The sequence below is a fragment of the Dasypus novemcinctus genome, chromosome 13 (assembly GCF_030445035.2).
Source record: "Dasypus novemcinctus isolate mDasNov1 chromosome 13, mDasNov1.1.hap2, whole genome shotgun sequence".
NCBI classification, from domain to species: Eukaryota; Metazoa; Chordata; class Mammalia; order Cingulata; family Dasypodidae; genus Dasypus; species Dasypus novemcinctus.
The window spans coordinates 83,540,161-83,565,865 of record NC_080685.1 but is presented as its reverse complement, the minus strand read 5'-3'; the positions used below and the strand labels follow the sequence as shown (position 1 = coordinate 83,565,865).

At 37.2% G+C, this 25,705-nt stretch overlaps 1 long non-coding RNA gene across 1 annotated transcript in view; it reads left to right on the top strand.

The window, feature by feature from the left end:
- Positions 1-24,773, top strand: part of LOC131273068 (uncharacterized) — a 125,685-nt gene extending 100,912 nt beyond the window's left edge. The window contains exon 3 of the long non-coding RNA XR_011645526.1: positions 21,221-24,773. This is a non-coding gene — a long non-coding RNA (uncharacterized lncRNA). The remainder of the gene's footprint in view (positions 1-21,220) is intronic.
- Positions 24,774-25,705: the final 932 nt, after the last annotated feature.

Below are 25,705 nucleotides of genomic sequence, written 5' to 3'. Positions count from 1 at the left end.
TCCAGTATCTAAAACTAAACTGTGTTTAGTGTGTTCTCCTTCTCTCTGTATTTACTTCCCTGTCCTTGATTACGCATTCGTTTATAGCCACAGAGGGGGCAGGGAGGACTCAAACCAAGTCGCCCTAATGAGGTGGTCAAATAACAGCCATAAACTTGATTTAGTCAACTAAAAGTGAAGCCTCTAAATCGAATACACTCCAATATACCCAGAGGAACAGACCAGTTTACAAATATAATCCAATATCTATTTTTGGAATTCATAAACAATACCAAACTGCCACAGATAGAAAGTGAATTTGAAAGTGAAGTTTCAGCAGAAGGGGCTGTATTTTCTAATTCTCTGTCACTTGTGTATTCCTCTGGTCCAGCCTGAGGGAATAAAAAAGTAATAATAATAAACTTGGTTTATTTATCAGTAAACAAGCACATGTTGGGACTGCTGTGTCTGCTCTTAGCCTATCCCAGCTGAACATCTTCCCTAATAAGGAAAAATGAGCAGAGGGAGAAAATACTAACCACCTTATAAAACTGCCAGAACTTTGCTGTTTGAGGTTTAAACCTTCTAGAAGCTTTTCAAGGAATCATAAAATCAACAGCAGAAGTGAGAGCCCAATTTGTTAACTAGAAATAAGTTTATTCCCTTCAGAATTATTATTCATGATTCCTCCTCTTACTGACTAAAAATCATATGAGAAACCGAGCCTAAGTGGTCATTCCATAATAAATCTTCACAGGTAATGAAATTCTGGACTTGTCTTGATTTGACCATAATACATTTGTATTATTTATCAAAATGAAAAGATAAAATACCTCAGCAGATTACTAGTTTGGCAGATGGCTACATTCTCCTGTAGAGCCTAATTTTTGGATGATGTATTTGGGTTAAAAAACAGACAAAAATCATAAACAAATACACAGCAGCAACAACCAAAAAAAAAAAAAAGGGAAGGAAAAAAACCAGTGTGCAAGCTTCCTTTGAAGTTAAGGTAGACACTACATTCTTTTCAAAAAATGTTAGCAGAAGAATCTGGTTGGGGTTTACAAAGAAGCCTTTTAAAAGAGAGCTAACTCACATGGAGTTCAGTGCCATGTCAGTTGGCCCTACTTTGGAGTTTGTGTTTCTGTGTGATGGAGCTGGGCTCAGATGTGATCTTTGTCCACAAGCCTCTCCTATTACTTTTACCAGACCTGCAGTTGGTGCTGGGGTTTAATATATACCCAGGGGACCTGAATCTCTGGACTGACCATGTAATAGCCAGGCCCTGAGCCTCAACAGACTTCAGTTCCTACACTCTGGTTTATTGGACTTATCCCACTCAGCTAACATGGAGATGAAGAAGGTCAACCACCACACTAGGGAGCCAAGAGTGCCTACAACTGAAAGCAGGAGAATTGCATCCAGCATCCATGTGGAATCTAAGCCCCCTCTTGATATAGATGTGGAGTGGACACAACCATTCTAAGGTCCACAGGATGGAGGAATAGAGTATGGATTAGAGTGGACTTACTGATATTCTATTCATGAACTATTGTGATTAGTAGTCGAAGAAAATGTGGCATTGGTGTAGAGAAAGTGGCCATGGTGGCTGCTGGGGTTAGGGAGTGGGAGGAAGAGGTGAGATGAGGGGGCGTTTTTGGGACTTGGAGTTGTCCTGGGTGGTGCTGCAGGGACAGTTACAGGACATTGTATGTCCTCCCATGGCCCTCTGTGTGGAATGTGGGAGAGTGTGGGCTATGGTGTGGACCATTGACCATGACGTGCAGTGGTGCTCAGAGATGTATTCACCAAATTCAATGAATGTCTCATGATGATGGAGGAGATTGCTGTTATGGGGGGAGGAGGGTGGGAGGGGGGCGGGGGGTATATGGAGACCTCATATTTTTTTTAATGTAATATTAAAAAAATAAAGACAAAAATAAATAAATAAATAAAAGAGAGCCAACTGGTGTCCTTTATATCTAGTTTTTCACATCTTTTTTCTGTCTGAACTGCCAACATGATGACTGGAGATGCAACAGAAATGAAGGAAATGGCTGAGGTAACCCAGGAATTGTCTATCAGGACATACCTGAGCAACTGAAAAGTCTTGTATTCCTACTTTTCAGTTTCTGTTATTACAAAATAAATGAATGATCAATTGAATGAATGAGTGAGCGAATGAGTAAGTGAATGAATTAATTCTTATTTTGTTAAAGTCATTATTATTTGGGCTGTATATACAATTTTTAAGTGAAACAATCCTTACTGGGAAAACTTGACAATACATGAGTTCTAGCATTAACTTAAAGTAAATGAATCTTTCTCTTTGCCTTCCCCCAACACACCCACCATCCGTACAAAGACCCAACATAAATTAAGCCCTGTGAGAAGTGATGAAAAATATTTTATTTAGGAACACTAATGACTAGTTATTTTATTGGTCCCAACTTTTATTACACTAAAAGCAATGTCACTGTAGGCCAAAAATTAAAATTGTACTGCAAAAGCTAATTTTTTTTTTCTTTTGTTTCAGTTCAGTTCTCTGTGCAAGAAAATAAATGTCATGGGAATATCTGGAATTTCATGGAACTGATAAGTAATTATAGCAAAATTACATTATATAAGGTTAATATACAAAAGTCAATTGTTTTCCTATACATCAGTACCAGCAATGAACAATTTGAATTTGAAGCTAAAAATACAGAACCATTTACAATAACACCAAAAAGACTTAAGTAAATAGGTACAAATCTAACAAAATATGCATGCAATATTCTGATGAAAGAAATTAAAGAAGATCTAAAGAAATGGAGAGAGGTACTCCATGTTCATGACTAGAAAGACAATATGGTTAAGATGTTGATTCTTCCCACTTGACATATAGATTCAGTTCAATCCCATCAAAATCCCTGAAAGTTATTGTATTGTTATTGACAAAATGATCCTATAGTTTATATGGAGAGACAAAAGATACAGAATAACCAATATAGCACTGAAGATGAAATGAGCAAAGTTGGTCGACTGATACTACCTGAATGAAAGACTTATTATAAAGGTACAATACAATGATCAAGACAGTGTGCTATTGGTGAAAGAAAAGACAAATATACAAATGGAACAAAATAGAGAATCCAGAAATAGACTCACACAAATATAGTCAACCGATCTTTGACAAGGAACAAAGACTATTCAATGAAGAAAGAATAGTCTTTTCAACTAGTGGTGCTGGAATGACTGGATATCCACATACAAAAAATGAACGCACACACAGACTTTATACTTTTCACAAAAATTAAACTCACGATGGATCATAGACTTCAATGTAAAATACAAAAACTATACAATTCCTAGAAGGTAACATAGGAAAAAATCTAGGCAAGCTTGGGTTCGGTGATACTTTTTAGATGACACTAAAAGCATGATCTAAGAAAGAAAAAAATGATGTCATTAAAATTAAACATTCTGCTCTGTGAATTGCATGGTTATGAGGATAAAAAGGAAAGCACAAACTGGGAGAAAATATTTGCAGAACACGTATCAGATAAAGGACTTGTTTCCAAAATACACAAAGAATTATTAAAACTCAACAAATTAAAAAAACACAACCCGATCAGAAACTAGGCAAAATATCTGGATACCTTGCCGAAGAAGAGATACAGACAGTAAATAACATTTGAAAAGATGCACAGCATCATATATCATCAGGGAATTACAAATTAAAACAATGAGATGCCATTTATTAGAATGGCTATTATCTAAAATATTGACAATATCAAATGCTAGCAAAGATGTGGAGCAACATAAATTCTCATTCTTTTTTGGTAGGAATGTATAATGGTACAGCCACTTTGAAAGACAGTCTGACAACTTCTTACAAAGCTAAAGCATGGGCTTACCATATGATCCGGTAGTGTCAATCCTAGGTATCCACCCAAAGGAGTGGAATACTTAAGTAGGCACAAAACCCACACCTGAATGTTTATAGCAGCTTTATGTCCTCCAACAGGTTAATGGATCATCAAATTCTGGTGTAATTACGCAATGGAGTATTATTCACCCAGAAAAAGAAATAAGCTAGAGGCCATGAAATGACATGGAGAAACCTTAAATGCACATTGCTAAGTGAAAGAAGCCAGTATGGAAAAAGTTAGATACTGTATGATTCCAAATACATGACATCCTAGAAAAGGCAAAGCTACTGAAACAGTAAAAAGATCAGATATCACAGGCTGGTGGGGTAGCCAAAAGGATGGGGGTGGGAGGAATGAATAGGTGGAGCAGAGGGCGTTTATAGGGCACTGCAACTATTCTACATGATACTGTAATGGTGAATTCATGACATGCATTTGTCAAAACCCACAGATCTGTTCAACACAAAGAGTGAAACCTAATGGGAACTATGGACTGAGGGAATAATGATTTGTCAGTGTTTGTTCATCAAATGCAACAAATGTTTCACACCAAAGCAAAATGTCTTTGTGGAGAGGGGAAGATATATGGGAATTCTGTATTTTCTGCACAATTTTTCTGTAAACCTAAAACTGCTCTAAAAAAACGAAACCTATGTTTAAAATAAAATAGAGCCAAAATTCTAAATTATCTGTTTATCCTGGTAAAAGCCTATAGTCCATGGACCTACGTAGCCATTGGCTCTGTGTCACATGCTCAAGTGATGGTTAAGAGTTTCTGCATTTTTTGAGGAAGCCTAGCCTTCAATTCTTCAGCATAGCTGAGTTTCATGGCAGCAGCTGGAGTGAAATGAGGCAATGAAGCTTAACCACATATACCTTAGAGCAGTAGTTCTTGACTGTTGGCCTGCCAGGCTCTACCCTGTGGTCTCTGGGTGATTCCCAAAGACATTCACAAATGTGGTTTTCACATTTAAAAATAAAATTAACTTGTGCCTCCTACTTTTAAAACTCTAGCGGTATAGTGGCAACTAAGGTTAAAACTTAACAATACTAAGGTTTTTGTGGATTTAAGTCGGGTGGTATAGGTAAATGGTCCACATGACCCTTTTATTTTATTAAGGTCACACAAAGACAAATATGTTTAGGAAGCACAGCCCTGTAGCCTGGATTCTTACCTATTGTTTGCTAAGAGCAAAAGGACTGAGGACCGTGAGGACTTTGTTAGAAGGCCTTGGCTCTGTTGTCTCTCAGTTGAGATCTAGATCATTGTATTGCTCTAAAATCCAATCTCTAATTGGGAATATGTGGGAGGAAGGGCGCCCGGCTTGCCACAGTAGCAAACGGTGCGGCAAGAAGTGATACCGCCTCTGCCCACTGGGCCTAGATAAGGTGACCACGCCTGACTAGGCCTTTGCTGCTAACGGCTGGCTGGTGCTGCCCTCCCCCTTTTTATCTCCCGCCTAGCCCAACATCCGGCCAGCTCTCACTCCCCCTTTCCCCTCTCCTATTCCAAACCTCTCCGCCAGCCCTCTGCCTAGCAACCACTTACAATCACCTATCAGGAAGCAGTACCCGCCCGCACCTATCAAATCCTTCCACGCAGTCCCTAACCCTATAAAGCTATGTCCCCTTCCGCAATAAACCGGACTTGCGTGCCAGACCTGGTCTCCGCGGCATTCTTTCTCCCCTCGCCGCGCGTCCTCCACGCCTGAGAGCCCCTCTGAGGCTGTCTGCCGCAGCCTCAGACGCCTTTGCAGCCAGCTGACCCCTCCAAACCCCCCCGTCAGCGTCGGGGTGCAAGCCGCCCCAGCCGCAGGAATACATCCCATTTTCATAAGAGATAGAAAAACTTCCAAGTTTCCTCACTTTTATCATGGTTAGTCCTAAATATTTTCTTGACACTTGAAATTCTGCTTTAGTAACAAATAGCTTCTTCCCTAAAGGTTTTTAAATAATGATAAACTTGATCAGGAATAACTAATAATCATTTCTATTCAAATGGATCTCACAAATGACCTATTTTGCATATGCACTGTATCTGGACTATAGTTCTAGGTGTGTCAAATTATAATACTAGAGGCTAATTTATTTGGGTATTTGATGATGGGAATAAGGATGCAGGTACAGTGGGGTGGAAAATACTTTGTCATTACCACTTGTCACCTTAGTAAGAATTACAATAGGTAGTTTTCTTTCATCCTTATTCTCTAGGCAATACACTAGCTTTCTGATTAAAATAAATGAACCAGAGTCAAAATTATGATTGTCAGGGAGGACATCCTTGAGGCCATTTTGATAGGCAGAATAATAACCCCCCAAAGCTGTTCACCTCCTTATCCCCAAAACCTGTGAATATGTTACTTTACATGGCAAAAGGGCCTTTTAGATGAGATTAAATTATAATCTTGAAATGGGAAGATCATCCTGGTAGGCCTAATGTAATCCCAGGGTATAAGTGGGAGGAGGAGGTCAGAATCAGGGAGATATTTAAAAATGTTGTGCTGCTGGCTTGGGAGATTAAGAAAGGGATCCATCCATTTGAAGAACCAAGGAATGCAGGGAGCCCCTAAAAACACGGAAAAGGTAAGGAAACAGCTCTTCCCCTAGAGGCTTCAGAGGAAATACAGCCCTCCTGACACCAACGCCAGCCTTTAAGACCCCATTTGGACTTCCGACTTTGAGAACTGCAAGATAATAAAATTGTGTTGTTTTATGCTACTATACATGTGGTAATTTATTCAAGCAACAGTAGGAAACTAATATGGAGGTCATGTTTGATTTGAATCTTAAAGTTTGAGTTCAGTGGAAAGATCAGGGAGGTGTGGATTCCCCTCAAAGAGAAGAAAAATCGCCAAAATAACAGATTGACCTGGATGAAACGCAAGATACATGTGAGAAGCTATGGGAGGTGATAATAGAGAGTGGAAGGTGCTCAGGTCCCAAGAAACTTACCTGCTGTTCTAAATCATTCAAACAATAGGGCACCTTTGGGAGTGACTTTATTGGATTTGCAGTGTGGGAGGATTTTAAAACTAACAATTAAAAGAAGGAGAGCAAGATTAAAAAGGAATCATAACAATTAAAATCCCAGGAGCACAGGTCCTAACTGGAATAGTACATAATGTAGGTACCCTCTATAAGAGCACCTGAATGGGACAAGGGTGTAGCAGAGTGATTGCAGAGCACCAAAGGAAATCTAGCTTCTGGCCTGATGTGCTTCTATAACAACTGCAGAGACATGATGGTATCAGAAGAACAATTGCAGCTCAAAGGCCTTAGAGAGCAGCCCTCTTGCCCCTTCACACCAGGCAAAGAGTATCCCAAGTAAGACTACTCAATAAGCAGGGGGCCTCACTTTGCAAAATCAGTCTTAGAAGAACACAGTTTAAATTTTCACTACAGTCCAAGAAAATGGTTCTATTCGTGATTGGAATTTATGAACATCAGCAGCCAAATCTCTAATTTTCTATTTATCATAAATTTTTAGCTTGTTGACTTGCATAGAAAAATAATTACCACAATTTATACTAATTGTAAATAAACAAAATGTCTTTTTGGAAAAGATTTTAAGCCCTGATTAGAAAGCATCAACAATTGAAACAAGCCGCCACAAAGAAAACTTTCTATGGGTCCCAGTAGGCATACATATGGGAAGATATTTGTTTTCACGGGAGTTGGAATTTTCAGCAGATTTTCCTTTATTGAAGAAATTTCCAAGAACACACGAGGTACTAAGACATTTCTTGTATTCATTCTTTGATACAAAGTGTTCCAAAATATTTCACTCATTTTTTTCCCCCTGCCTCTAAGACCAAATCCTTACTTCAGTCTTTTACTGAGTTCCTGAAATGCTTTGGCACACAACAAACTTGCTCAACTTTCCTCTCAGGACTGACCTCTTTGAATACATATATTTGTGACACTCTTTAACCCTAACTTAGAAAAATTACTTATTAAATTCAATGCTTATCAAAGATTCTTCCCATCACTTTCTATGTAACTCATCAACACATATTTTCACTCTTACTAGAAGTATGGAGCAGCAGTTTGCTGATCTGCTTGGAAAACTTACAAAAAAGGTTTCAATGGAAACAGTTTACTGATTCCAGATCTCTGTGAACCAATAATAAAGTGAATCATCTCAGCGTATTTTATTTACTGAAATAAATCATCATTATACCTATTTTGTACAGTCATAATGGCAGTGCTACAACAAAATGCATTGAGTTATTATGTGATATTAGCTTCAAGATTATGAATGTAAAAATGATTTGACAAAAAGGAAAGTTGAAGTCAGAATCATGGGGACCATCTCCCTGGTCCTTGGACTAATTTCAAATTTCTGTAGTCCTAGAACTGTTACGATCAACAAACACATCTCCTCAAGCAGCAAACCCAAGCTCAGTTCAGTCCTTCAGTGAGTATACCCGTGTCTGAAAACACCAGATGTGTGCTTGGATTTAACAGAAAAGGAGTTTCCTGTGTGGTTTTTAATGGAAGCAAATGGCAGGATCAGACAATAAATGATGTATGTAAGTGAATGAATAAACGGATGGAGAACCAGAGGGGCCCTATCAGCAGTCTGGGTTAGTGAATTCAGGAAAGCTCAGGATGCAGGGGACACTGGGGCAGTATCTTAGTCTGTTTGGTGTTACTATCACAAATTGCACAAACTTGTTTTGGCTTAAACAAACAGGAATTTATTGGCTCATGGTTTTGAGGCTAAAATAAGTTCAAAATCAAGATGCCAGTAAACCTTGCTTTCTCCTGGAGTCAGTCATATTCTGGTGGTGTCTGCCAGCAATTCTTGGGGTTCCTTGGCTGGTATCTCTGCCTCTGACACAGAGCAAAATCTTCTCTTTTCACAGCCTCTTCGAATTTCTGCTGACTTTTGGCTTCTCCCATGTGGTCTTCTCTGGTTTTGGCTTCCAGGTTATTCCCTATATAAGGCCATTAATAATATGGATTAAGACCCACCCTGATTCAGTTGGCCTCAGCTTAACTAAAAATCACATCTTCAAAAGGTCCTATTTGCTTGTGAGTTCACATCCACACAAATGTGGATTAAGATCAAGCATGTCTTTCTTTGGGTTACCTACTACAGGTAGCCCTTTTGGAAGGAAAGAATGAGTGCAAGTGGCAAGTTGCCTATATTATAACAATTTGTCATTTTATATTTCTTCTCTCATAAACTATGATTTCTTAACTTAATAGATAGGAAGATAGCTTTAAAATCTAGCATAATCTAACTTTGAGCCCTGAGCCCACCTCTTTTCAGTTCTGCAACTCGTCCAGATTATTTGGCATTTTTAAATATGTAAAATAGGAATAAAAATAACACCACCTTTCAGCGACACTGTGTAGTCAGATTAGAGAATATGTTAAACAATAGAGTTTTGAGGCCAAATCCTTCATTCAGTTTCAGTCTCATACTTTGGGGGGCTTAACAGCCTAATGATGCCAAAAATACTGTTATTTGAGGCATTGCTGCATTTGCATGGGATCAAGGGTCGTGTGAATGTGAAGGTCATAATCATACCTGATTGGAATCTCGACATTGGAAATACAAGCCAGCCACACCTTTTATTTTATTACATTGTATCATATTGTATTGTGTACTTCACATTTTATTTTATTTTGTATTTTCTATTTTATTTTATGATAGTAAATTTTATTTTTAAAGAAGTTTTAGATTCAGAAAAGTTACATAGAAATTATAAGGGATTTTCATATAATCCTCCCCCCCACCCACATTTTCCCTATTACTAATATCATACATTAGTGTGGCACATTTGTTGCAATTGATGAACCAATATTGAAGCAATGCTACTAGCCAACGTTTATAGTTTACATTATGGTTTGCACTTTGTGCTGTACAGTTTTACAGGTTTTGACAAACGTATAATGACCTGTATCTGTCATTGCAGTATCATACAGAACAATTCCGATGCCCTAAAAATGCCCCATGTTCCACCTATTCTTCCCTCCCCTCAGAACCTCTGGTAACCACTATCTTTATATTAATATCACAAGTTCTTCCATTACCACACACTATTAACTATAATAGCAATAATTCTGTTTTGGCCAGTGGTTGCACTCTCTCCTTATGTTTGCTCATAACACAGTCTTGAGGAATCTGGGATGATGCCTGCTCTGTTTCAGATTGAGAGAGGGCTTAGATATTATTGGGGAGATGGAAGGAACTGTTTTCAGGCATGCTATTGAAATTTGTACTTTAATATCTGGATATTCACCTTCGCATATGGATAAGCAATCAATCAATAAATAATTAGAATTGAAAATCTCTATGCTTTTTATACACTGAAATTCTATGAAGCAATAGAAATATAAACACATACTTACTATTGAAAGAGTAAAATGATGTAAAAATTAATTTTATGTGCAAACATAGTTAAAATATTTGACTGATTTAATAAATTGAGAATAGGCTGATAGTTAATACAAAACTTAAGAGCCTTTATTATGGGATAACTTCAAAGAGAATATTATATACTTTGAACCAACAAATTTTATAAAAATTTAAACAATATTCCAAGGCAGAATAATGGAGTACAGATTATTCTCAATTCCAAATGTTGTACAATTGGTTGGTATAATTGCATTCAAAATATGGAAGAAAATGCTTTCAAAAACACTAATTATACTTAAATCCTTTTAGGCCATTTTGTTTAAAGAATAGACTACTACCTGGAAAAAATTTTACATCTTGTGAGAATGAATTAATAAAATGTCTGCTTTCCTATTTTAGAGCTTCATGAGGAGGAAAAATGTACAAAATCGATGATAATAATTTTTATGGACACATGACACATATAACACAGAATATGAGGAAAAGCGAAAGCATTAAAGATAATATATGTATTTCCCAATATAATACTCCTTTACCAAATTCAGTTGAAATGAGCATCTATTAATATAATTACCAACCTAAGGACCAGTTATATAGCCTATTGCTGAGAAATTATTATCCTTGCATATACTATCAAATTTCAAAATTTTTATTCTTAAAAAATATAATAAAAACAAAACTTATTTTTTTAATTATATTTATTTTGGATTTCCTGTGAAGTTGATAACTTCACCTCAGGATTGATTAATTATTTATTTTAACACTTATCCATTCAACTTTTGCTCACAAAGCCTATTCAGTGCATGTCTCAGTCTGGGTTCACCTAGAAGCTGTCCCTGAAACAAGAATTAGAATGTTTTCAATGTTTTGGAGGCCATGCAGGGCAACCCAGGAAGGCAAGTTGGGAATCGAGGCAGGGAAGTAAAGTAGGCCAATGAAAGGCGTATGTATCACGGGAAACTCCAAATATAGGTATAGTACATGGACCTTAGCATTATCTCACCCAAGGATGGCATATTTACCTTCTGACTCATCAGTCATTGATTAAAGTCTGATGAAGAGGGATGGATGCCTTAGTTTGTCAGACAACAGTGGCAAATACCACAGTCTGGTTTTAACTTAAACAACAGGAATCTATTGGCTATGGTTTCGAGGCTAGAAAAAGCCCAAAATGAAGAAATAGGCAAGGCTTGCTTTCTGAGTCTGCAGCATCTTGATGCTGTCTGTGAGAAATCTTTGGGGTTGTATCTCCTACTCTAGTCACCTGGTGATGTCCTCAACTTTCATCAACTCTTCAGGTTCCTGCTGACTTCTATTTTTTTCTGGGTGGCTTTCTGCCACTACTCTTTTCTAGTTCTTTTCTCTTTATAGGGGCTCCAGTCATGTGGCTCCAGACCCAGTCTCACTCAGTTAAGCCATACATTAACTAAAAATTCCATCATCAAGAGGTCTGTTTCCAATGGGTTCACATGCAGAGGAATGCAGAATAAAATTAAGAACCTGTCTAAAATGGGGTATGGAATTCAAACTGCCACAGGGGAAGTTAACTATCTTGGCAGTTCTTCCTGGCAGAGAGGCAGTCACGTCCATGGCAGAGCCAAGAGGGAGTATGGGTGAGCCCCAAAATGTCTCTGCTCCAGTGCACATCTAGGAATCAGAATCACTTCTGTAAATAATAAATGCTCGTTATCCCCATAAATGCTTCCATTTCTGGCTAGGAAAGCTTATATCTGTTTCCAGCAAATATCTAAAGCACTCTTTTTATTCTTCCACCTTGAATTCTCAGTATGGAGAGCCAGGATGCAGGGTTCTCTCTCAGGCTGCACACATGGTCTGAATTTCCAAAGAAGCAGTTTGTTATAGATAATATGCTGCAACTTTTTCTGAGCCCCTCATTTGCCAGTGTATAGTCTTAATAATTGGCAATACTATCTGTTTCATGGGGTTATTGGAAAAAGTACATGAGATCATCTGAGCAAAAATATTTAGTATATTATATAGTATTATCTGTGACTAAAAGGTGCCTCTTTCCTCACTCAGTGACAGTTTATTGAGCATCTTCTATGTGCTAGACACCATTATATTAACTGAGGAGTCAGCAGTAAATACAGCAGACAAAAATCCTTGCTCTATGAAGTTTACGTTCTAGTGGATAGGAATGTTAGCTATTGGTGGTGTTGATGTCGGGTTGTTGTTATATTTTTACCACTACTCTAGCACTCTTCTATCCTTGAGGTGATGCCCTGAAGACAGATCACCCTGCAGTGGGTCTACACATGCTTCATGTGATCATCTGGCCAGGGTTTGTGCAGAGTGAGGAGTTTGTACTCTGGTCATAGTCTAAGCATTGTGGTGTCTGTGACATGGAAATGCACTGTGCCCAAAGCAGGCTCATGGAAAATTACATCATTTTGACAATAGACAAAGTCAGACAACATGTAAGATAATTTGCCAGGCCATGTCTGCTTGTGGTTATAGTTGGAATATAAGGTTCTTTGAGGTAACAAATATTTATTGTGCACCTAAAAACCTAACATGTTCAAAGAGTGGTGTAAGACAACGTGTTAGGATGGTTAACAAGGATCTAATAATCTAATATTCATTATAATCTTTTTATAAAAGATTTATTTTTTATTTATTTCTCTTCCTTTCCCTCTCTCCCCCTCCCCCATGTTGTCTATTCTGTGTCCAATCGCTGTGTGTTCTTCTGTGTCCACTTGTATTCTTGTCAGTGGCACCCAAAATCTGTGTCTCGTTTTGTTGTGTCATCTTGCTGCATCAGCTCTCCTGGGCAGGCTGCACTTTTTTCATGCTGGGAGGCTCTCCTTACAGGGTGTACTCCTTGCACATGGGGCTCCCCTACATGGGGGACACCCCTGCGTGGCACAGTACTCCTTGTGCTCATCAGCACTGTGCATGGGCCAGCTCATCACACAGGTCAGGAAGCCCTGGGTTTGAACCTTGGACCTCCCATGTGGTAGGCGGATGCCCTATCTGTTGGGCCAAATCTGCTTCCCTCATTATAATCTTTATAATTACCAGGAAAAATATATGGGATTTTTAAAAATGGTACAATGGGGCAATGATAACCCAGCTCAAACTGGGTCAGAGGCTGAGATCTAAATTTTGAATATGAAGTAAGGTGAAGAGAGAAGGGAGGATAATTCCAGGTAGAAGAAATAGCGTGTCTAAAGTTTTAGAGTGAAGCCAGAATCAATAGAGAATAGTGGACTCAAAGCCACTCTCAGAAAAAAGATCAAGCACCTAATCAAGGAATGTTGCCATAGAAAGGATTTTGCTAACATGTGCTCAGTGGGACTTCAAAATGTTATGGAACAGTGGTTGGGTCTCTTCTTCATCCTCTTCCAATAAGAATCATCGTCATCGTTATCCTGATCCTGTTCAAATTTTGTAAGTCAGGAGGATGTGGGGCAGATATATTTTTCATCCTTAAAACTCTGGATCAAGAAGGTGCATATCAGGACTGGATCCTGGATTCTGGACCTCTTGCTGAGATTGGATAACACTCTGGCCACAATGGAGGGAATAACTGGATTTTTTGCATATAATAGGTATATGTGTGACTCTGTAGAGGGTGAACTATTGTATACTGATGACAAAAATGCCCACAGTTCTTCATTCCATCTTCTATCCTGGTCTTTTTCATCAAGAAGGACTTGAATCTCACTTGGCTTTGTAGTTTGCTTTGTCCCAAAAGATGCAGCAGAAGTCATATTATGCCAGTTTCAAACGTAGGCCTCAGGAATCTTCCCATTCTTTACTTTTTCTCATTTTAAAAGTTTTTTCAAAACATATTTATTTCATATTTTTTCTAATGACTTTATTGGGTTATATTTGACAATACCATTTAATTCACCCACTTAAACTGTACATTCAATGGCTTAAAGTATATTCACAGATATGTGAAATTATCACCACAATTTTAGAACATTTTATTACCTCTAAAGGAACCCTGTATCCTCTACCATCACTCCCCTATTCCACTTTCTCCTGTTCGCCACCCCTAGCCCACTAGTCTGCTTTCTGTCTCCATAGATTTTCCTATTCTGGACATTTCATTTAGAAGGAATCATACAATATGTGGTACTTTGTGACTGGCTTCTTACACTTGGCATATTTTTGAGGTTCATCAACAGTGTAGTGTATATCAATATTTCGTTCCTTTTTAAGGCAAAATAGTATTCCATATTATTATTGGGTTGTTTCCACTTTTTGGCTATTATGAATAATGCTGCTATGAACATTTGTGTATAGGTGGTGGTGGTGGTGGTGGTTTTGGCAGTCACGGCTATATTTACTACTCAGTTATTCTTTCACTCATTGAAGACAATATTTGTTTATTATTTACTCTGATAGAAATCTTGAAACCACAAGGATAAAAAAGTGAATATGATATAGGTCTTGCCTTCCAGGAGCTTACAATATGTCCAATCTCTCTTGTCCCAATGATCATTTTTTTAAGATTATAACAATAACAAAATTTTCCTAAAAGAAAAATTTAGGAGAAAATTATTTTTAAAGGCACAAAATATGCTTTAGAGAAAGAATCTGACACACATGTAAGTAATAGTACATTTAAGGCTCATCCAGTTCCAAGGTAAAGAAATTTCACATTTATGTAATGAATTTCAAGATGCATTAAATTATTCCTCTGAACTATATTTATTTAAAGGTCTCTTCAGTTAATCCTTGACCAAAGAATGAAACCTTACAAGTGAGTAAATTCTTATGTAGCAAATGTGAATAAATTCTACAGGTTGCCTTAATTAATTCCATTTTCTGAATACAATGAAATCTTCTAACAAAGACCTAAATAGGTAAAGCAATCTTTGAAAAATCCAAGGCATTATTGTGGTAATATATGCATATAATTTGGGGGTAGACATATGTTTTTAATCTCTCTTAGGTGCATACCTCGGAGTGGCATTGCTGGGTCATATGGCAATTCCATGCATAAATATTTGAGGAACTGCCAGACAATCTTCCACAGTGGCTGCACGATTTTGCATTCTTTCCTGCTGTATATAAAGGTTCTGATTTATCCACATCCTGATCAACACTTGATACTATCTGGCATTTTGATTGTAGCTATTCTAGTGGTTGTGACTAATGATGTTGTGTACTTTTTCATGTACTCATTGGCCATTTGCATATCTTTTTTGAAGAAATATATATTCAGGTCATTTGCCCATTTTAAATTAAGTTACTTATTGTTATTGTTGTATGAGATCTTTATATATTCTATTTACAAGTCCTTTATCAAATATATGATTTGCAAATATTTTCTCCCATTTTGTAATTTGAGTTATCAACTTCCTTGATAGTGTTTTTTTGAAGCATAGAAGTTTTTAATTTTGATGAAGTCTAAATTATACAATCTATCTTTTGTTGCTCATGCTTTTAGTGCCATATCTAAGAATCTGAGGTCATGCAAACTTATCCTGTTTTTTTCTAATATTTTTATAGTTTTAGCTCTTTCGTTTAGGTCTATGATCCTTTCTGAGTTAATATTTATATATAATGAGGGAAGGATTCAGTTCGATTCTTTTGCATGTGATTATCCATTATCCCTGCATTATTTGTCGAAAATACTACTCTTTTGCCATTGGACAGTCTTGGCACCCTTGTCGGATATAACTTGGCCATAGACAGATATGTTTATTTCTAGCTTTACAAAGCCATTTATCTATATATCCTCATGCCAGGATCACAATGTCTTGATTACTGTTGCTTTTGCAGCAAGTTTTGAAATGGGGACGTGCATATTCTCCAATTTGTTCTTTTTCAAGATTACTTTGACCCTTCTGGGTCCTTAGAAACTTCATATAAATTTTAGGATCAGCTTGTCATTTTCTTCAAAGAAGCCATCTGGGATTCTGATAGGGATTGCATTGAATCTGCTGATCAATTTGGGAAGTATTGCCATCTTCATGATGTTAAGTTTTCTGTGCCATGAATATGGAATGTTTTTCCATTCATTTAGATCATCTTTAATTTAACATTATTTCAACAATGTTTTATAGTTTTTAGAGTATAAATTTGGCATTTCTGCTAAATTTATTCTAAAATATTTTATTTTTATGCCATTGCAAACAGATTGTTTCCTTAATTTTTAAAGTTTATTGAAGTATATCACTCATACATAAACATACATAAACAATAGGTGTATAGTACTAGTTGTGAACTTACAAAACAAACATACATAACATCATACAGGACTCTCATACCTCACCCTACCATCAATACCTTACATTGTTGTGAAAGAGTTTTAACTAATGATTAAAAAGCATCCTCAAAATATTACTACTAACCAAAGTATTCTTCCCCTAACGCACCCTATTATAATTATTTTTAATATCATTTTTACATGAACATACATAAACAATAATTGTATAGTAAAAGTTGTGAACTTACAAAGTAAACATTCACAACATCATACAGAGATTCCATACATCAACCCACCACGAACACATTGCATTGTGAGATACTTGTTACAAATTATGAAAGAATAATTGTCAAAGATATTATGACTAACAATAGTCCTTATCTTACATTTCATTTATTTTCCCCTGAACACACCCTATTATTATTTTTAAGTATATTTTTATGACAGAAGTTGTAAAATTACAAAAGCATCATGCACATGTGCAGAATTCCCAAACAAAAACCCTCTATCATCAACACACCACTTTGTTACAGATTGAGATAATATCCTCAGATACCAGTTCCACGGTATACATTTGGCACACTTTTTCCATACTTCCCCATTATCAACACAGTACATTTTTGGCATAGGTGCATGAATATTACATTATTACTGTTAACCACAGTCCATAGGTCACTCCAGTTGTATTTTTGCTGATTCCCTAATTTTATTTTCAGGTATTTCAGTGCAAGTATATGGAAATGCAGCTGTTTTTTGTATATTGCTCACATATCCTGCAACATTGCTGAACCAGTTCACTTACTCTATTGGAACTCTGCCACTATAAGCGAAGAAACCCATGTTAGACTGCTGGATGATGAGAACACCAGGAGGAGGAGAGCCAAGCTGCCCCAGCTCGGACCCCCTCATAAAGTAGCCTAGAACCAGCTGACCTCCCAGCATGTGATAAACCTCAGACACATGAGAGAGGCCAGCCAAGCTGAGAAGCATTGGCCAGCTGCCACATAAACAAAATAAATGTCTATTTTTAAAAATCACTAAATTTGGGGGTAGATATTTATGCAACATAGGCTACCTAATACAGGAACCAAAGTTTACAATAATTTTATTTTAAATATCCAGGGCAATTGGAAATAGTGGAACTGCCATTTATGGAGATGGCAAATTACTGTGGAAAGAGCAATTGGCATATCAAGAACTTAGTTTTGGACATTTAAAATATTCTGCATGGAATTGCAACACTTACTTTCTGGTTCGTTGGACTTACCCAGGTCAGTTAACAGGGAGGTGAAGATAGTCAGCCACCATACCAGGGAACCAAGAGTGCCTACAACTGTAAGCAGGAGAATTGCATACATCAGCCATGTGGGATCTAAGACCCCTCAAGTTAGAGGTGGAGTGGACATCACCATCCCAGGGTCCACAGGATGGAGGAATAAAATATGGATTAGAGTGGATTTACTGGTATTCTACTACAGAATTATTGTGATTCTAGCAATGGAAGAAATTGTATCACTGATGTGGAGACAGTGGCCCCGGGATTTGCTAAGGGCAGGGAGAGGGAAGAAATGTGATGTGGGGGTATTTTCGGGACTTGGACTTGTCTTGAATGATATTGCAGGGACAGATGCTGGACATTATATATCCTGCCATAACCCACTGAATGGATTGGGGGAGAACGTAAACACAATGTAAACTAGAATCCATGTGGTGTAGCAGTGCTCCAAAATGTATTCACCAAATGCAACGAATATGCCACAATGATGGAAGAGGTTGTTGATGTAGGAGGAGTGGGGTGGGGTGAGGTGTGGCCTACATAGGAACCTCTTATATTTTTTAATGTAACATTTTTTTGTAATCTATGTATCTTTTTTAAAAAGACAATTAAATAAAAATTTAAAAAATTTAAAAAATATACTCGGCGTGGAAATGTCAGAGAGGCAGTTGTATACGGAGGGAAGGAAGAAGGAGACAGAGAGTGCCATTCTATTTTTTGTTTTGCATGTTGGAGCTGCGTACTATTGCTCTACCTTCCCAGGCCACTGTTGCTTGGACAAGGATCCTCTATACCAGACACAGGCATTGGTGTGCAGTATTTGCACTTCCTTTTCTCCACCCCTCTTCATCCATTTAAGGAATCCCCTCCCACAGAGGCTGCTCAAGTCTGTCCCATATTTAGTTATAAATCTGGATCATTTCACTGATATTTCATGACATTCACATTGTGACATTGCTTGACTGGGCATTTAGTTTAGTCCTTCTCTTTGGCCTCTTGATGCTGTTTGCTGACCAGTGCCTCTTCCACTACCAGGCAATCACATCTCCTTAAATTTCACCTGCCTTCAATTTCTCTTAGAAGTTTCTGTAAAACCATCTACATTTAGTACATGTGCCACTGAGATTATTCACTACAGGTCTTCATGTTATATACATAAACACTAATCTTACAACAGTCCTACCAAGTGGGTATTTAAAAAATAAACCAACTGAGGATCCAAAGGCTCTGTAATTGGACCAACATACTGATGCTAAGAAAAGCATCAAGGATTAAGAATATTTCTACCAGATTCCAAGGTTCAAGTTTTTCCTTCACTGCCATTGCGACTTTCAAAAATATTAGCTGGATTTAATTGAGTTGTAATCTGAATACATAATACCCACAGTGTTTAGTCAAAAATGGAATCAAAATTTAGTTAAATGTATGTAATTCGCATTAGCCTTAAGTAGTGTTTGGTAGCTTCCCAGTAAATATGAAAGTGCCTAGCACAATGTCAGGTACATAATATGTATATAATAAATGCCCATTACCATTTAAATTTGCCTTCCTTTCACACACAAATTAGGATTCTTCAGTCATACCTATTTTGGCAGCTATTAAACATATTCTGTGTGCAGATTTCAAAAATGGTATTTTGTGTCTGCCAATGAAGTATATAGGCATAACCTCTAATGAAAGGGTTGAGATCATAAAGTGTAGCCATGAGGAGCTTGGCAAAACGTGGCAGGGACTTAAATAATTTGCTCTAGCTCTACAGCAGCCCCAGGATCAGCTCAGAACCAGATACCCGCAGTGCTAACCAAGGGAGGACAGGTAATGTCTGACAAGCCCGGTTGCTTGGATTGGAGATCCCAAGAGGGCTGTCAGGCATTTTATGCCTGATGAACTGTAGATCAGCCTATGCTTCTCTGAGTGGGGTTTGTCAGCCTGGGATGTAGGGAAATAACAAGAGATGTAAACCCCTGGTTTTAGTGGCCCAGAACACTGAGTTTCTTCCTAGGCTGATTTCTGGGTATAGCTAACCTTTCCCAGAGAAAGCAAGAGTCACTAAATCAATTACAGATTTTTTTTCTTGTTCTTTAGATTCCTCCTCTCAGTCTCACTTTTATTTTGGGGGTCAATGTCTCTTTTCCCATTTTCTTCTTTTTCTTTAAGGTTTACTTATCATAAGTACATCTATCATTGGACTTTATCGTGCCTTTCCTCTATATGCTATAACTATAAATCCCCTGGCTCTCCATTTCTCCTTCCCATCCCCATGCTACTCTCACCTAATCATTTTCATTTTTCATAGGGGTATATTTTGATGAAACCTGAATGAGATGGATACAATTTTAGACAATCAAGCAAAAAATATATTTTTAGTAGCAATTATATTTTAGGTATTTTGTTGACTGCTAGAGACACATCTATGGACAAAATAGATGTGTTTTTTCCCCATACCATTAAACAAATAATTATATGTGCAATAAATACTGTGAATACATGTAAAGTTCTATTGGGTGAAGCATTTGTACAGAGTTATCTAGAGGAATTGAGACTTGAGGGGTGAATAATAATTAGTTACCAGTGGAGAGGTTGATGGAAGAAACATTCCAACCCAAGATAATATTGTATGGAAGCTCTGGGTGGGAGACAAGGTAGGTTGTTTGAGGATATGAGAGAAATCCGGTATGGCTAGAATTTGGAAGAGGGAAGGAAAATGAAACTATGTCATTGGGAAGAAGATTTATTAAATCAGTATTTGGAGAACACTTGTAGAAGGGAAATATACTGATGGTTTAACCAGAAGGCTGACATGAACAGGGTTGTATTTTAAAACCATGAGTCTATGTCTTAGGGATATATTGGAAGGAAGCAAGATTTAATATGGTTAGGCGTTTATTTCCCAAGTCCAGTGGAGAAATTGCAGTAATGTAAGCTAGTGTCATGCAATGAATACAAAAGCAACGGAGGTGATGATTCCTCAGCTCTTTGAGGAACAGAAACTACAAATATGGGGTGGTAAGAGGAGGCATTATTGAGAATAACATTGCAGTCCTAGCCTGAAAAAAGTTGGGGTATATAGAAATGGGATAAAGTTATACTATGGAGATTCCAGAATGTCAGAATGAGAATGGTGTGCATATTATCATAGGCAGGTTGGGTCACTAACAATTGGAGTGTGTGAAGTGACATGAATGGAATAACACTTTATGAAAGGAAAACACAAACTTTATAACATTCCTAAATATTAAAACCTGTTGAGTTTAAGTTTTTGCTAAGTTAGAAATATTTTTGCCTGCCTGACCTCATCTTATACTGGATTTCAATAAAACAGATCCTTTGTTTGAATAATAAAAACCAGCCTGCTTTTCTTGTAAAATTTGAGCATGTATTCTCAGAAAAAAAAGTGGACAGCGTGAGTCAGGGTCCTTGAAGAGAATCAGAAGGTTAGTGATTTTAGGCAGTCTTTACAAAATACATTAATTTCTATTTTTCACCTCCAACAGGGACCTTGGAATGGAAGCAACATGCTGGGATGAGCCAGAGAGGTGCCCTTCACAGACAGGGCTAGGAAGTCCTGGCCAAGGATGCCTAATAAACCTGTCATGGTGGTTCGCAAGGTTTTGACTCTCTGGACTAAAGCACAAAATATAAGGGGCGCTTCATGTCATTTTATGAGGAATGAGGGAGTAGAGTACGGTTGAAAATACAATGGTGCCAACATATTTATTTTAACAATCAGAGGGAGAAGTTTAGTTTTCCCAAGTGAACTGAAGCCAGAGAATGGTCCCTCATTGGGCATTTGTACTGCCTCCTTTCTCTTTTGTGGAAGAGCAGTCACTTTGTGTTGGGAAATCTATACGCTCATGGGCTCCACATAGTTTGTTTTGATGAAGTTCTACTGTTTGATCCAACAAGGGTGGGCAGCCCGTATTGTTTGCCTTCTACCTGCCCAGCAGCGCTCCTTTCAGTTCTTGGAAACAGAAAGAGAAGTTACAATTTTGTCCCTAATGTTTCATGTCCATGTTCCTGCTGTGCCTGAGAAATATATACATGTATAATTTCCCAAATGCTTAAAAGAAAAAAATATGGTGTCAGAGTTCGTTGTAGCAACTCAAAACTCCTGGCAGAGACCAAAGCCTGTTACGGAAAGAACTCTGGACCAGGAGCCTTGACGTTAGCATTCTAGTCCACACTGTCACTCCCTTGCTGCATGAACTTGGATGAGCCGATGTGTGTCTCTGAACTTCAGCTTACATACGTGGATGCAATGAAGACATTGGATTAGATTATATTTCATCATATTTCCATTATACTGTTTTCATGAGGAGCGTCTCTAATTCTGTTAGCTTTCTTCAGGGAGTATAAATATAATAGCACAAGGGTTATCTCACCAGACCTCTCAAAAAATTGAGAGGGAAGGAGAGAAGGGAGATGTAAGGAACAAAGAAGACGCAGGACTCTATGTCCTATGACTCATATTAGTATCTGAACAATAGTTTGGCCAAATATGTAACTTCATTTCAAATGTATCAATCAGCTTCCACTAGATTATGTTGCAGTAACAAATGACCTCTAGAATCTCAGTGGCATACAGCAACAAATATTTTTGTAACTCACAGTAAATATCTTGGTTTGCTTTGGCTCTGTTTCATATCTTCATTCTCAGGCTGATGTGTAAAGAGAATCTTCTGCCAGGGATATGCCATTCTAGAGTCAAAGGCAAAAGAGCAATAGCAAAACCACAGGAGGGCTCTTAAAGCTGCTGCTGGGAGGCGGCACACTTAATTTTCACCCCCATTTTTTTGCCAAAGAAAGTCACATGACCAAGCCTGATTTCAATGGGGCTTCTCATATAGGAAGCACAACAAGCAATTAGGAGAAATAATGCAACCTGCAATGAAATTTTTATGGAACCTGGACAAAGTTATTGGTCCCACGAGGAAACTAAGAGCCTCTATTCACTGACATATGAGATAAAAGTCAAATCTTCACTTTCATGGTTATCATTACTGATTGACATTCTTTATACAGGGTGACAAAAGCAGTATTAAATATCTTTCTAGTGTGGCTATCTTATGGAATCTGGCTGACTTATACATTCATTACAACAATGGACCACATCTTATTCTTCTCACTGGATTGTTCTGGTCATTAGAAAATCTGAAAAACCTATCCCTCATTTCCTTGCAACACAGAATGATTGTGTTCCCACTCTGCTCCTATCTGTTTTACCACTCAGGACTGGGTGAATGATTTTTTTAAACTCAGAGCTTTAAAACTTTTAGAAGGTGTGTAAACCGCTGTGTTTCCATAAATGGGGTGTATTTGACTTCCTAGAAAGCAATAACAAGTCAGCTCTCATAGAAAAGTTAACACTTTTTGCAGACGGGAAGTTTGTTACTGGTTGTGCACATCATAATTTTAGTTTTGTAAACCTTTAATTTCTTGAATGTTGATATCACACCTAACAACTACTTTAAAGCTTAAAATATTTTTGGCCATTTTAGCTTTATAGTCTTCCAAAGACTTAAACAAGTTATTTAGTTTTATGAGGGGAAAAAAAATTGGCCTAAAGGCAAATGGACTGTTTCACTACCTGATTAAAAATCAACCAGTAACTGCCTTAATTTTTTTTTATTTAAAAGCAAGGAGGAATTTCTACACACATATACACACACACATGCACTCCAAAAAACAAACAAATAAAACCATTCTTCATAGGGCTTTTTAACATCATTTCACTTATAAGTACAAAATCTAAACCTTCAACTCCATTCATATTAAACTGCAATAACCTTTCATCGTCTTCATGGTTAAGAACTGGGGATGACCAGAAACCAACCCTTTCTATAAAACAATTCTCTGGAGGAGGTAGGATTGGAGGCCTTCATTACCTAGTCTTGTCCTTCCTTTTGTCATCTCATCTTAAAAAGGACCCTATGACCAAGGTTCTTTGGAGAGTGTACATACCTTGTTGTCCTAAACCTTCTGCTAATAATTTTAATGTGGCAATCTTTCACTTACTACCTTATTTCTCATCCTTTTTATTCAGCAACTCCTCCTATAGGTACATTTTTAAAATTATTATTATTTTGCCCATATTCTTTCCATTTGCCATTTTCTCAGCCCTTCAAGAAATGCCCAAGAGTCCATGATCAGAGAGTGACTCTGAGAACAGTCAAATCCTTTCTCCAGCCAAATATTTCCAACTGTTTTCCACCCTTTATTATTTACTGCTTTTATTGAGTTGTGATTTTGTTTGCAACTTCCACATATTAATTTGTAACTTAATGTTATTTATAGCTGATCTTGGGCCAGTTAATTAAATTCCCTCTCCAAATTTTCTTATCTGTAAAATGAGGAAACTAATAGGTTGTTAGGAAAAGAAATAAAATATTGCTAACAAAGCACATGAAACTTACATGTGCCTTACATATAGTAAATGCTCAATAAATGTTAACTTCTATTATTATAGAGGTGGATAAATGTAATAATGCTGAGCTTTAAAATTTAACTTCACTATTAACCCAGCTTTTTCCATTGCTGTCTTTGAAAATAAAGATGCTATTTCCAATAATACAATAAATGTATTTAGCTATTTTAATTACAAAACAATTTTCAGACAATATCTCTATAAGTTCCATGAGGATAGAGACCTCTGACTTCCTGTGTTTGTTACTATGATGAGCACAGTGCCTGGAACTAAAAAGTTCCTTGGTCACTATCTGTTGACTGAATGAATAACAGAACGATATCATTTGATTCTTGCAAACTTGAGTCTTGTAAAGAATAGCCAAATGTTAAAAAAGCCTTGCATACTGGAATAGCAAATAGAATCAGACTCTCTTCAACCATCAGATTCATATTTCTTCCCCCAAAGTGAGCTTAATCCTGGTAGAGATGCCCTGGGTAGGAAGGTACTGATTGTCAAAACCAGGACTACCCGAAGTGTCTGTATCTATTTTCCTTTAAAATTCAAAGACAGAAATGTATAGGAATAAAAATAATGAAGTCAAAGTCAAAAGAAAGATAGATAAGAGGAAAATAACAGAAAAATTATAAAGCAAAAGGAAGGAAAAAAGAGAAGAGCTAGAAAAATAATTTAACCTGTATCTTAAGAGTATTTTAAGCTAATTCCATGCCACATGTAAAAGAGGGTTGTTATATGCCAGGAACCTAAAAATTAGGGGAAACTAACTTCTACAACATTTTCATAATCTTTCTATATGATTAATTCAAAATCTCTTTCGTTACTTTAGAATCCCATTTACAACATTTTTCCTTTATGCAGCTTTTAAACAGTCTGAAGGAACTGATGGGAAAAGCAGTCCATTTTAAATAAATTTTATACACAGCTGATTATCAGCAAACAAACATAACACAAAACTAATTTGTAGAGTTTTTTTTAACTGTCCTGGTATTGATTCCATTTGTCTCAGGCAGCAGTCGTTCACAAGATCCACTACTGTGATGTTCAAATCCTGCAACTGAAAGCCTCAGCCCTAGAAGCAGCGTTCCACATGCTATGGCCACATTAGTTCATGAAGTTAATAAGCACTCGCCTCCCCAGTGGTGCCTCATGGTCTAACCGAACTACTTATATCCTATAAATTTGCAGTCTGTTTGACTTCCAGAAAACAAAGCAGTCAGGCTTGCCTGATCTCATCAGTTTAACCTGAAAATATCTAAGCTATTCAAAAGCCCATGTATCTATCTTTATATTTTAAAAAGCACAGCAAGAACTGTTATTTGAGACACCCAGTGCAGGCTGTTATCAGAGATTGTTTGTCTTTCTGGATTAACATGAAAATATGAGTATAATATATTAAAAATCATATATGGCTAGTGAATTACTATGTGCTGATATTACCACAGTCACCTGCAGTATTATATCATTGGGGTCTTAAGTATCAGTCAGAAAATGCATTTTCTAATGAAAATGATTGGTCAAGAGGGTCATGAATCTGTCAGATAACTCAAGACAGTGA